This window comes from Triturus cristatus, chromosome 6 (assembly GCF_964204655.1).
Source record: "Triturus cristatus chromosome 6, aTriCri1.1, whole genome shotgun sequence".
NCBI classification, from domain to species: domain Eukaryota; kingdom Metazoa; phylum Chordata; class Amphibia; order Caudata; family Salamandridae; genus Triturus; species Triturus cristatus.
This window is the reverse complement of record NC_140589.1, coordinates 676,654,757-676,667,685: the sequence shown is the minus strand read 5'-3', so window position 1 is coordinate 676,667,685 and position 12,929 is coordinate 676,654,757.

The window sequence follows — 12,929 nt, the reverse complement described above, 5'->3', positions numbered from 1 at the left end:
GGTGCTACTTAATGAAGGCTTGCAGCTCTTCACTCCATGCCTTCCATCTTACTTACAGCTAGTTTATATTTTCAATATTGTGTCTTTGTATAGTGGACTAGGTGAAATTACGTGCCCAGCTGAAGCAATGCAACCTCTTTTTACACGTTCAAACTTATTCCACTTATATTTTTGGCAGATCTCTGGAGGGTTACCTCCTCATTAAAATGTTGGACAATGAATCCAAATGACTTGTCACTGCTTCGAATGCACTGGATATCCTCTCCATTGCGCCATGATCACAAACTGTTCAAAATAATTGTCAGACAACGATACCATTTTGCTCATTGGGTTGCTCTACAGGCTGCACTTGCACTGAGAGGAAATGACGTCTGAGGATTGAATAATAATGGAGCTGCAGCCAACACCATCTGATGGGCCCAGTCATCTTCTCCAGAGGAGTCTGTACTAATTGTACTCTTCGAACCTGTGTTGAGCCTGCATACATCTCTGCTCCTCACTCAATCGTGAAGCCTTTGCATGAGTTTACTACTGCTAATGCTATGTTTCCTGCACAGGGGTTTTCATGAAGGAGGCACGAGGCAGGCATGACTTGTCAAACTGGAAGGAAAACTTAGCCCAGAAAAATGTGTTCACAGCACCACAATGTAGTACTGAGTGAAACGAACAGTCTTAAGGAGAATTTAAGAGGGAGACAACTTATATAGGGACTGTTATATCTCGGCAGAATGGGAATACTGTCGCAATAGCAATGGAGTTTCCTTCCCGCAAAGACTGTGGTTCTCTCACTGACTCGATTTAAATACTAGTGGAACATAGTTTGACAATAGCAGAGACAACACTGTCTCCGTGGTGGTCAAACACCTCCAATGGCCTGACAAAGTAGGGGCCATCAGAGCAGTTGCAGCTGGCATGGCTCATGAGTGGGGTAGCAGGTGCAGGGAGGGGGGGCGGGCGGGCGAGAGGTGGGGAGGGGCTGGCGAGGGGTGAGGTGGGGAAGGGGGGGTTCAATATTAAAAATTAAAAACAATTAAACCTACCTTTTTGACAGCCCGGGTCCCGCGTCGTCACTGCTCGGTCTGCTCCTGCTCTCCTGCCTCCAGCAGGAACAGGAAGCAGGCAGCCTCCCTCTCCTCCCCTAAGCCTATCATTACGCTCCAGTGGAGTGTTGTGATTGGTCGGGCCGGTGCCAAGCCAGGGGCTGTGGGGCATTGCATGTTCTCTATGTAGGCTGCAATGCAGCCTGCATGGAGAAGTGCAGACAGCGCAAGACTGGTTTGGAACGGCCCAAGAGGGCCGACCAAACCGTCATGCGTACTCAGGAGTGGGCAAACCACTCCTGCTGTGCCCGTCAGCTCCGCCCACCTGCCCTCCTGCAATGGGGAAAGAAACGTAAAATGGTAGTAATAACCAAAAGTGAGTACCATTTATGTTTTGGCTTTCTCGTACTGCGAAAAAGCAGTGGGGCTACGCTCCTCCGCTCTAGTGGAGGAGCTACCCCTCCATTGGAGGTTTGGCTGTATGTCCGACCACTTAATTTAGATGGACGGACATGTAGCTGGTTTTCAATTCTTATCACCGCCAGGAAAAACCTAATGGTAAGGAGCACTGAAAAGTGCAGAATGACCCCCTCACCATGGAAGGAAGCTCTTATGCAAGGGGAGCACTGTTTGTTTTGTTTTTTTAAAGAAAATCCCACTTTAGGATTTATTATTTTATTTTATTAAAAAAATATATGAATTCAACATACGGCTCCAACCTGTTTGAAGGAGTCATCCAGCAAAGTTGCAATGCATTGGCACGACAGTGGTTCCTGTTAATACTTGAAATGTCCGCTAGGCCAACAGACATTTCATAATTTGTCAGGCGGCACCTCCGTCAGGGTAATGGCATAATTTACTCCATTGCCGTTACGGTGGACAGATCGTCCACCAAATTATATATCAGACCATAGTGCCTACAAGAAACAGAGGGCCACACCAGTCCGAATGTAATGTCACTTTCTGTTCCTTCGTCAAAACGGTGTCAGCATACTTTCTTTCCATCCTTAAATAAATGGGCAAGATATATTTTTGTATTTTAGTTTGGCAACAATCTTCCACACTGAGAGAGTACGTTAATTGGAATACCTCTTCTCATAATAATTTGATATCTATGTTACGCTAAACACCTATCTCTTGCCATTTCTGATCATTGTAAATAACAGATGCCACTATTACCCAATTTATTCTGATCAATTTACCTACTTTAAAAATTGGAATGGTGAGTCTGGCTTGTCAGGGTTCAAACTCATCACCACCCGAGCCCCGCTTTGTCCAACCTTTGGTATCCAGCTCACTGAGTCATCATCATCAAATAACTTTATTTCGAATCCAAAGAGGAGTCATAAAAGTATACACATACAATAAAAACAGTACACACATATTAAAAGAGATACCCAAAGATCCAAAATACAATAAAAAAAATTTAAACAGTGCGTTAAAAATAACATATAACTGGTAAATCCATTATAAAAAGTTATCACTCGCTAACTTCAGTAACGGTTTCTAATGGCAAGGGCCGATCTAATAAAACTCAATACAGCATTACAAATACTTGGGGTGGACAAGGATAATAAATGTTCATAGGCCTCTCTGTAAAAACTGGAACCAAAAGATACCAAGACTGGTTTAAGAAATCTATTTCTTGGAGCATTGTACAATGCACAGAATAAAATACAATGAATGGTGCTTTGCGAAACGCTGTTATTACAAGGGCACAAAGGCAAACTCTTGAACCACCCCCCTTGCTTTGGAAATGCAAGTAAGAAATGTAAAGTGCTAATACGAAACCTTGTCAGATAGAAACGCCATTGCGAGTGAGTAATGTAAGATAAATAAAATGGGCAAGACAGCTAACCCCTCAGGTACAGTTGATGCTTGCTAGAATGTAAAGTGCCAAGGTTATGACGGTAGGCATTTTTTATCAGGGGCTTAAAGTCCTTACCAATCTGGTCTGGGCTATCAAATATATTATTTAGCCCAATCTTATAAAAAGTATCCCTAACATACAAAAGCCAAGGAATCTTCATACAATGGTCAATTTTAAGACAGTCCTGCAAAATTTCCTGTGATAGTTTTAAATCTTCAGACTGCCAAACTTTAGCCCATAACAATAGGGGAGACACATGTATGGTATCGCTGAGATACTCAATGCCCACCTCCCCATGACAAAAATGATTCGAGGTTCCCAATGGAATGGCTAGGAGACGCTTAATAAAAGTATTCTCCACATTGAAATTATCAACCTTCAATATAATAGAGTCCCTCACCCTGTATCTACGTGTTTTAACACTTTTCAGACTGCAGGTCATGGCGAAGGATTTAGTAAAGTTGACTTTAAGATCTAAACTCCCCATAAACTTCTCAAAGGCATCCAAGCAGAGCTGCATGCCATTAGCAGTAAGTGTCATTAAAACCGTGTCATCTGCATATGACAGCATTGGTAACCTTTTACCATTGGCCTGTGGAAAATCAGCACCAGCCTCCAACAAAAAACTTTCCAGCCCGTTAGTATAGACCAGGAATAAAAAGGGAGCCAAGATGCATCCCTGGCGCACACCCTCGGTCGATGGAATGGGTTTAGTTTTTTCCCCACCCGGGCCATAACGAATACTAACTGTAGTAGCAGCGTGTAGTCTACGGAGCAGAGACACCAATGCCTCTTCGAACCCCATAGTCTCCATCATCTGCCATAACTTGGCCCTACATACCGTATCAAAGGCGCTAGACAAGTCCATGAATGCCAAGTGGATGGAACTATGCTTGGCACCCATGTACTTGCCCATAATTAGCGCCAAGTTTAGGCACTGTTCGGTGGTTCCCTTGCCCCTTCTAAACCCATATTGGGAGTCTACAATGAGACCAGCTGTATCCGCCCAGGTTTCAAGACGTGCCAATATCACCCTGCCCATTCATTTACAGGCCGTATCTAATAGTGAGATCGGCCTGTAGCAGCACGGGTCCGATTTATTGACCTTTTTAAAAATCGGAATCACTACAGCATCTTTACAAGAGGCTGGAATGAATCCAACCACTATTGCTCTAAATACGTTTAGTAGGAGTGGCACCCATACATCCAAATTATATTTAAAGAAGTCTAAGGGCACTGCATCTGGCCCTGGGGCCTTTAAAGCGGAACCCTTGCATAGAGCACTCCTTACCTCATCAAGAGTCAGTGAGGCACTAAGCTCTTTGGCTGTCTCCTTATTAAAATTACCAACTTCCACCATATCAGATAATTTTACCTCCTTTGGATTAAAAATTTTGCTATAATGTGCTACCCAGGAGTCTTCAGTTATTTGCACTTGTATTACCTCCTTATCATCAGATTTAAAAAAAGGTCGGTTTATTACCTTCCAGAAAAGGCTAGTATCCCTCAACTCCACAGCTTTAATAAGGTCCTCCCAAGCCTTGGTCTTTAATTCGTTTTTCCGCTTCTTGATTACAACTTTATATTTTGTCCTGGCCGCTCTAACCAGGTCTCTATCAAGCGGCACTTGTTGTAAGGCCTTAGTTAAGCTTGTTTGGGCAGCAGAGCATTCTGCATCAAACCATTTGAGGCCCCTTTTTTGGCCCCCGCCTATTGTTTTTATCAGGTGAGAAGCAATGTTACCCAAAAGAGCCTTAAAATTATCAATAATGAGGAAAGGATCAGACATGGGCGTTAAACATATTTCAATCCCTATCTTATTTTCCTTAAAAATATCTGCCTGCAATTGCCCCACATTTACCTGATCCCACCTAACCGTAAACCCCCCGGTTTTTATTATATTTTATCACATGGTCTGCGGGCTGAGATTTCCGAATGGGGGAGCAAAAGTTCACGATTAAAGGATTATGGTCGCTGGCAGGGTTTGCAACGATACTAAAATCCTTTACAAAATGGGCATAACCCATGGATAGTATAACAAAATCTATTGTACTTACTCGACCCCTGAGCCATGGAAGGTAGGGATGGCCAACTGTTCAGAAAAACTCGACATCTCCATAATACATAGGTCATTGTTAATAATAATACTATTCAAGGCATCCCCCTGCTTTGAATGGGTAAAGTGGGCCATGGGCTGGTCGTTACTATCCACCAAGCCACAAGCTTTAGTACCACTAAATTTGCACAACAAGCAGTTAAAATCACCCATCCAAACAATAAAAAGGGGAAAGACCTTATTTGTTATCTCAACAATTTCCTCCTGTAGTTTTTCTATGACTAGAATGTTATGTTGGTCAAATATGTTATAATACCAGTTTATCAGAAGTAAGGGGACAGAAAACAAGCCCCTAATATTAAGTAACTGGTACCAAACAGATTCAACCAGCCTAACCACCTGAATTTGGTTACATTTTACAGAGATAGCTGTGAGAAGCCCCCCCTTTGCTCTCCCTGCTTGTGAGGGTTCTGCATGAACATTCCACAATTGAAAACCATCCAAAGTTGGATCTCCAGTACTCCAGGTCTCCTGGAGGCATACCATATCAAAAGATTTAATATATTTCAGCCAAACTGGGTCATCCAATCTCTGTGAAAGACCAGCTACATTCCAGGATATCATGCGAAAATTATCTTCCATCGCCAGGATCCCCCCTCCACCCAGTTGCCCTTTTCCCGACAGTTTGATTACATCACACTCACTCATTATTGTCTCCTTTGCAAGGCTAGTTTCTTCAATGCAGGATACCACAATGCCTCTGCAATTAGTTGGGTTTTCCCCTCCTGATGGATCTAAAGTAGAGTTGGGGTTTAACTTACCAACAGACCCCTTATTAAGTTGGTCACCGTCAGACAGATATTCACGGTTGGATAGTAATTTAACAATTGACCCATTTAGAGGCATAATTTCGTTTCTATCCGACATTTCCCAAGGGGTCACAACATTCACCAGATCAAACCTATCCAAACTTAATAAATTAACATTAACATTGTCCATATGTTCATCCTCCACCCACTGAGTCAATGTCCTGATATTTTGAAATGTAGCTAGGGTGTGTATAAACATGCCTCGATTTATTAAGTGTTTGCCATAAGATGGGCGATTGTAGGGATGGTGGAAATAAAGTCCCTGCTACGTTTTTCATCCATGTTTCACATTTACTTATTGTTGCCTCGTTTTCCCTCCTCCCTCACGTTCTCTGCAGTCCATAAGACTCTGCTATTAAAATTCTCTTAAAAGTGAATCATCAGTTCTTTGACATTGGTAACAGGTTATTTTCCTTTTGTCATCACTTTAGTTCATTTTTCATTGTAGTTGAACTACTTAATTCAATTTGAAGGTGTAAGATGCGTCTTCATTAAATTACAGGAGGCAGAGGTGAAGGTGACAGTCTCTTTATTAAGCTCAAGGTATCAGAGGCCCCATCCAACGCTCAGGACTGGCAACTGTCTTCTGACTAGAAGCTCAGCTCTCCATAGCTACATAAGGGTTCCACATTTCACACAATGTTGAAGGACAACACATGCATATATAAGTTAATGTAAGACACTACATTATCTCCCCCTTATATAACAACATAATACCCCAACAACTTATAAAGTAACAAGAAAATAAATTATGAGGCATAAGGATAACACAAAATCTTGCAACAAACAAGAACACCTGACTGCAAGATTACACATAATCTTGCAACCTAGAAGGACATCTGACAGCCCTACGAGGTCTCACTTTCACATCCACAGTAGGCATAGAAGAGGTGGAAGTAGAGGATGAAAGTGAGGTTGATACCTCCATGGGAAGACATTTCGACACTCTATTGAGATTCCATACTCTGTGATCACTGGTCTTAAAAGCCTTCTTAAAGAGCTTAATCACCTTAAATGGTTTGCTAAATTTAGAACATCCTGTATCAAGACGGGGCGTTTTGATTTTTATCCAATCACCCACAGACACCACTGTTTCCTTTGTAGCTTTGCGACCATCAAACCAAACTTTACGTTTTTCATGCACATTCTTCTCCTTCTCCTTCCACCCTTCGATACTGCCAACATTCCCATCAACCAAGGTTCTTTTTGCCAAAACCCATGAAGGATAAACTTCAACATTAGGCACTCTTCTCTTGAAAAGTCTAAACTGCGACACACCTTTACAATCTTAATTTCAGGCCAACGTGAGTGCATATCTATACACACCAAGACATACCGATCACAAGCGTTCCTTCTCACAGGGCCTAAAATATCAATGGAGATGTCACACCATGGTCCTTCAGAGTGTTCCCTTTTTACCATAAGCTGCGTCCTGCATTTCAAGATCTTATCACTGCTGGCACACTATAGACAATTTCGAACAACTTTCCACATGGGCATCAACGCCAGGCTACCAATAAGCTTGTCTTATTCTCTCTTTCGTCTTAACAATCCCCATGTGGCTAGAATAAGCACGTTCCAGCAAGCAATTCCAAAGTTCCCGAGGAGGAACTAATTTACTACCTCTCACGAGAATGCCATCTACCACAGCCAATTCCTCTTTGACCTGCCAGAACCCTTTGACTTCATCACTGCAGTCTTTTTTATCACACCAACGACTCAAGACCATGGAAATGACTTTCTGCAACACTTCATCATTGGTTAACGACTCCTTCCAGTCCTTCTCAGAAATTATACCCTTACTAATGAGACAGACATCTACTTCTTCATTAAGTTCTTCACCATCAAACCAATCACCTTCACCTTTAACAGTAGCAGTAGCTACATCATCATAGGCATTTCTTAATCTGGATAAATAATCCGCTAACGTATTGCTGGCTACTGGAAGATAGTTAACTACAAAGTTAAATTCCTGTAGAGCTCATTTTCTAATTCGGTGAGACCCCAAATCAATACCTTTCTTGGAAAATACTTCCTTCAATGGTTTGTGTTCAGTTAACACTGAAAACTGTCAGCCCCACAGAAACTTGCGTAACTTACGTATCGCCCAAAATATCGCTAGTGCTTCCCTCTCAATGACCGAATAATTGAATTCAGCATCTCTCAAAGGCCTTGACAAAAACAAAATGGTCTTGTCTTCACCTTCCCCTTTTTGCAAAAGTACCGCTCAAAGACCTTTTGAGCTAGCATCAGCATTCAAGTAGGATGCTTTCTTGGGATCAAAGCCACCTAAATCTGGAGCTTTGTTTAATAGATCTTTTAGATTCTGGAACTCTTCATCACATGCCTCACAAAAGACAAACTCACACCCTTTTTAAAAAAGATTTCTCAAATGTTCAGTGACACTTGCAAAGTTAGGAATGAACCTATGGTAAAATTCAGTCATCCCTAAGAATTTCACAAGTTCATCCTTATCTTGGGGTGTCCTTAGATTAGAAATAGTGTTAATCAGGGCCGGTTTAGGTTTAATACCATTGGATGACAAAAGATACCCAAGACATTCAATATCTGCCACTTCGAAGTGACACTTGTCAGCTCTCAGGGTGAGACCTGCATCACACAACCTTCTTAAGGCTGCCCTCAATCTATTATCATGCTCATTTTTTTCCGTTCCAAACACAAGCACATCATCTTGGTAAATTCCCACTCCCTCTACACCCTTCAAAATGCGCTCCTTTACTCTCTGAAATACAGAGGCAGCAGAAATAAGGCCAAACGGCATCCTCAAAAATTTAAAAGTACCAAAAGGTGTTACAAATGCGGTGAGATCTTCAGACAAGGGATGTAATTTGACCTGATGGTAGGCGGAGGTCAAATCAAGGGAAGAGAAGTGTTTGGCACCATTTAGCGAGCATAACATTTCACTGATGTTAGGTAGAGGGTAGTGATCAACTATTACAGCCTTATTTAACTCCCTCAAGTCCACACAGAGCCTGGCCTCCCCATTGGCCTTGCGGGCCATAACAATGAGAGAAAGCCATTCTGCGGCTTCTACTTCTTGTATAATGCCATTGGCTACTAACTTTTCCAGTTCAACTTTCATACTTTCATTTGCCAAAGGTGGTACATTCTGAAGCTTAGCAACTTTAGGTAGTGCATTATGTTTAACTTTGATATGATGGTAGTGGTTCTTGAGACATCCCAGTTTCGCCTTAAAAACCTGAAGGAAATTCCTTGACCCATGACTTACGTTTATCACCAACTTGACTTACAGAAGGTAATTCCTTTAGGCACACTGAGGGATTCTTATTGGGATCCAATATTATATGTAAGTCACGTTGATGGAACCAGCTAATGAGTGAATCTCCCTTCATGGATATGTACACCTTTCCAGGCACAATTCTGCCCTTAAAATCAATAGTACCCCAAAAGCAACCTAACAGATCGATGATTTCCCCACCATATCCTCTCGGTTTGATGTCAGGTTGCGATAGTTTTACTTTCTTCCCCAAATGTTGTTCAAAAAATGATTTGGGAATCAAAGTCACTTTAGCCCCTGAGTCAAATAACATTCTTACAGGGGCATCATTAATTAGAACAACCTCCATCGGGCTATCACTACCAGAAGCTTTGACTTGACAAATATTTCTTATGTCAGAATCAGAATCATTTTCATACAGATCTATTTCTCTTACCTTTTTTGGATCCTTCCCTGATCTACCACATTTTGTAAAATGACCTCTGCGCCCACACACACTACATGAGGCTTTTAACCCTTTAAAATTGGCCATGTGTCTTGAATTACCACACCTAAAACACTTGCCCGAGAATGACTTAGATGGAAGTGGTTTGTTCTCAGTTTTAGTAGAAATATTAGATTTTGAATTCTTTTCTTTTCCAACAACGAAAACACTTTCACCATTCATTTTTTTAACTGTATAATTTTTACGTATGGTGTCTACACATGCCTTGGAAGGTTCATGGGTTTTTTCAATTGTTAGAACTCCATGTAGAGATGGGTTGTCTTTCGGCAACAAGCTATCGCAAGCTTTGTCAATGGTACAGCCCAACATTGGTCATGGAGACGTTCTTCCAAGGATGCAGCAAATTACACGTGGCAGCAAGTTTGCGCAATTCAATAATGTATTGTTCCACAGACTCATCTTGCCTCTGCATCCTCCTTCCGAAAAGGTATATTTCAAGGACCGTGCAGATCTTTGGAAGATAGTGTAGATCCAACTTTTTTACAGAAATCTCAAATTCATTTAAATTTGCAGCATCCCCATCTGAGAGGTCGGGAAGATGCTCAAAAACCTCCTGACCCTACGAACCCAAGCAAAGCATTAATAAGGAAGTTTTCCTTTCAGCACTGAGGGACGTACCACAAACCCTTGCATAATGTGTAAACACCTTTTTCCATTTGAGCCATGGAAGAGCTGGTTCACAGGGAGATGATAAGAAAAAAGGCGGTGCAGGTACGTTTTGCATTGTTAAGTATGACACTGCTAGAAAGAAATATAAACGTATTGCCTTCACCTGTGTAGGAGTAAATGTGATAGAGTGTGCAGGATACTGTTGTAAAACAGGGAAAGAAAAAAAAATAACGAAGCAAAATTTTAAATATATCGAAATAATGGTGATATCATACTAATATCATAATAAACAAGCTTCACTTTAAATATAGGACATTTTGAGAAAGCACCTCTTTTTTATTAACATCAAATCAGCGTGATCGTCAGTACACAACTGAAGAGGAGACAAGCTGTGCGTGTCAGCGTTAAAGCGACGCAACATGCATAAACGCTCAAGAAAGCTGTGCGTGTCAGCGAGTTGATTCATAATACACGCTGTTCGCATCAGTCGAAATAGCTCGTTGACACGCAAGGAAGCAATTGAAAGCTGTGCGTGTCAGCGAGTGGATTTATAGTACACGCTGTGCATATCAGTCGAAATAGCTCATTGAAACGCAAGGAAGCAAGCAAAAGCTGTGCGTGTCAGCGAGTTAGTTAGTTATAAAAAAGGCGGCGCATGTGAATAAACAGCATGCTGGATAAAACGCTCCAAAAACAGAATAGTTGTGCGTGTCAGCGGGAGTGATCGTCCGTACACACGGTCGGGAATTGGAGAGAACCCGTTGCAAGATGGCGGAGTCAACGTGAGTAGAGGTGACTTTCAGACGACGTGACGCAGGGTGATTCACGCTTCCGAGACGTCACAGACAGTTATGCACATTGAAGAAGATGTCGTCGCGGGACAGAAGAATGGTTGAAACAAAACATCATAGCCAGGCGTCATCCAAAGCTACATTCAACGGAAGAGCAGAGCAGTAGGGCCGTTTAATGTTTACTTTCAAGATCACAACTCGTGCAGGCACAGCATATACGCTTGAAAGAAACTGAAGTACTTTATACCCAAATTAATAAAGTCACTTTGTGAAATAAAATCAAAAGTAGCAAGATAAGAAGAAGTTCACAAGCTGATGACAATAAAGCGCAAGAACAAACACCGCAAGTGCACTTTCATGAGTAGAGTCAGTCAGCAATAGATAAATATTCTTATGTAGCAATAAGTCACGAAGTGAAGTAGAAAGAAAATAGATTGACTGGTATAGCACACTATGCCACTCCACTATACTCCACTCTATGCCCCTCCACTCTACACTACACCACTTCATTCTATGACACTCCACTCCAGTCTCTGACATGCCACTCCACTCTGCAAGACGCCATATCACTCTATGTCACTGTGCTCTGTTGCTCCACTTTACACCACTCCACAACATGCTACTCCACTCTAAGCTGCCCCACTCTACGCCCCTCTACTCTATGACACACATTTGACACGCCAAATCACTCTACTCCACCGTACACCACTCCACTCTACACCCCTCCACTCTACGCCTCTCGACTTCACACCACTTACCCCACTCCACACCACCCCAATCTACCTCAATCTACCCCACTCCACCCCAACCTACCCCACTCCACTGTAATCTACCCTAATCTACTCCACTCCAATCTATTCCACTCAACTGTAATCTACCCCACTCCACTCCAATATGACCCACTCCACTCCTTTTTAATCTACCACAATCTACCCCACTCCTCCACTGCAATCTACCCCACTCCACTCTAATCTACCCCACTCCACTCCAATGTAACCCTCTCCAATCTTCCCCAATCTGCCCCACTCCATCCTGTCCCACCCCACCTCACTCCACTCCCTTCCACTCCACTCCACTAACTTTTAGCCATGCTGAACAGCAACCAAACTGGTTTTCAACATGGAGAAAATACATTGCTAAAGACAACAGTTCTTGAATAGTTGAAACCCATTGGCTTTGTCAATGCTTGTTGTACTTATGTCTGGTATAAACAATATGCAATATAATTGTGTTGAGGGTTTCTTCCTACAGGGCTGGCTACCTTATCAGCCTGAGATCGGCTTAGATTTCAGGCCCCTGTACGATGAACGAAGAATTAACCAGTCTATCTACCTGATCCTCTAAGCAGACTCCCATAGAGGGTGAGAACGCTCTCTGGGACATGTTATGGCCAGTTGTTTGGCAAAACAACTTAAGAATGGTCTTGTGGGATCTCATCTTGGGGTCCTTATATTCAGATGTGATTGTGGACTTGAGGGAGGCATCATGTAGCTTTAGGCTATTGAGCTTTAGATTCATAAGTTGGAAACAATTTATGCTATCCCCAGCACTACTTTTTCTAATCTTATCACTCTATTCTTATTACTTAGCATGAGATATTGTCAGCACAGATTAAAGATTCTTTCTTGGTAGTAGAACAGAAGCACTGTACTGCATACTCATGAGCAAACAAATTCCAGATGCAAAATTAGAATTCAGGCTCGAGCCAATGGCATACGACTGATGCAGCATGCAAATACAATATGCACAATACATGCCAGTCTTGAGGGTGTAGGAGGGGCAAGGGAGGCAATTACAGCAATTGTATTGGGGAGTCTTAATTAGGGTGCTGATGGGAGTTGATAGAAGATGTAACAGAGAAATTAAATGCAGAACATTTTGAATGGTGCCCCATAGCTCGCTTGCACCAGGCTCCAAGCACATCACATTT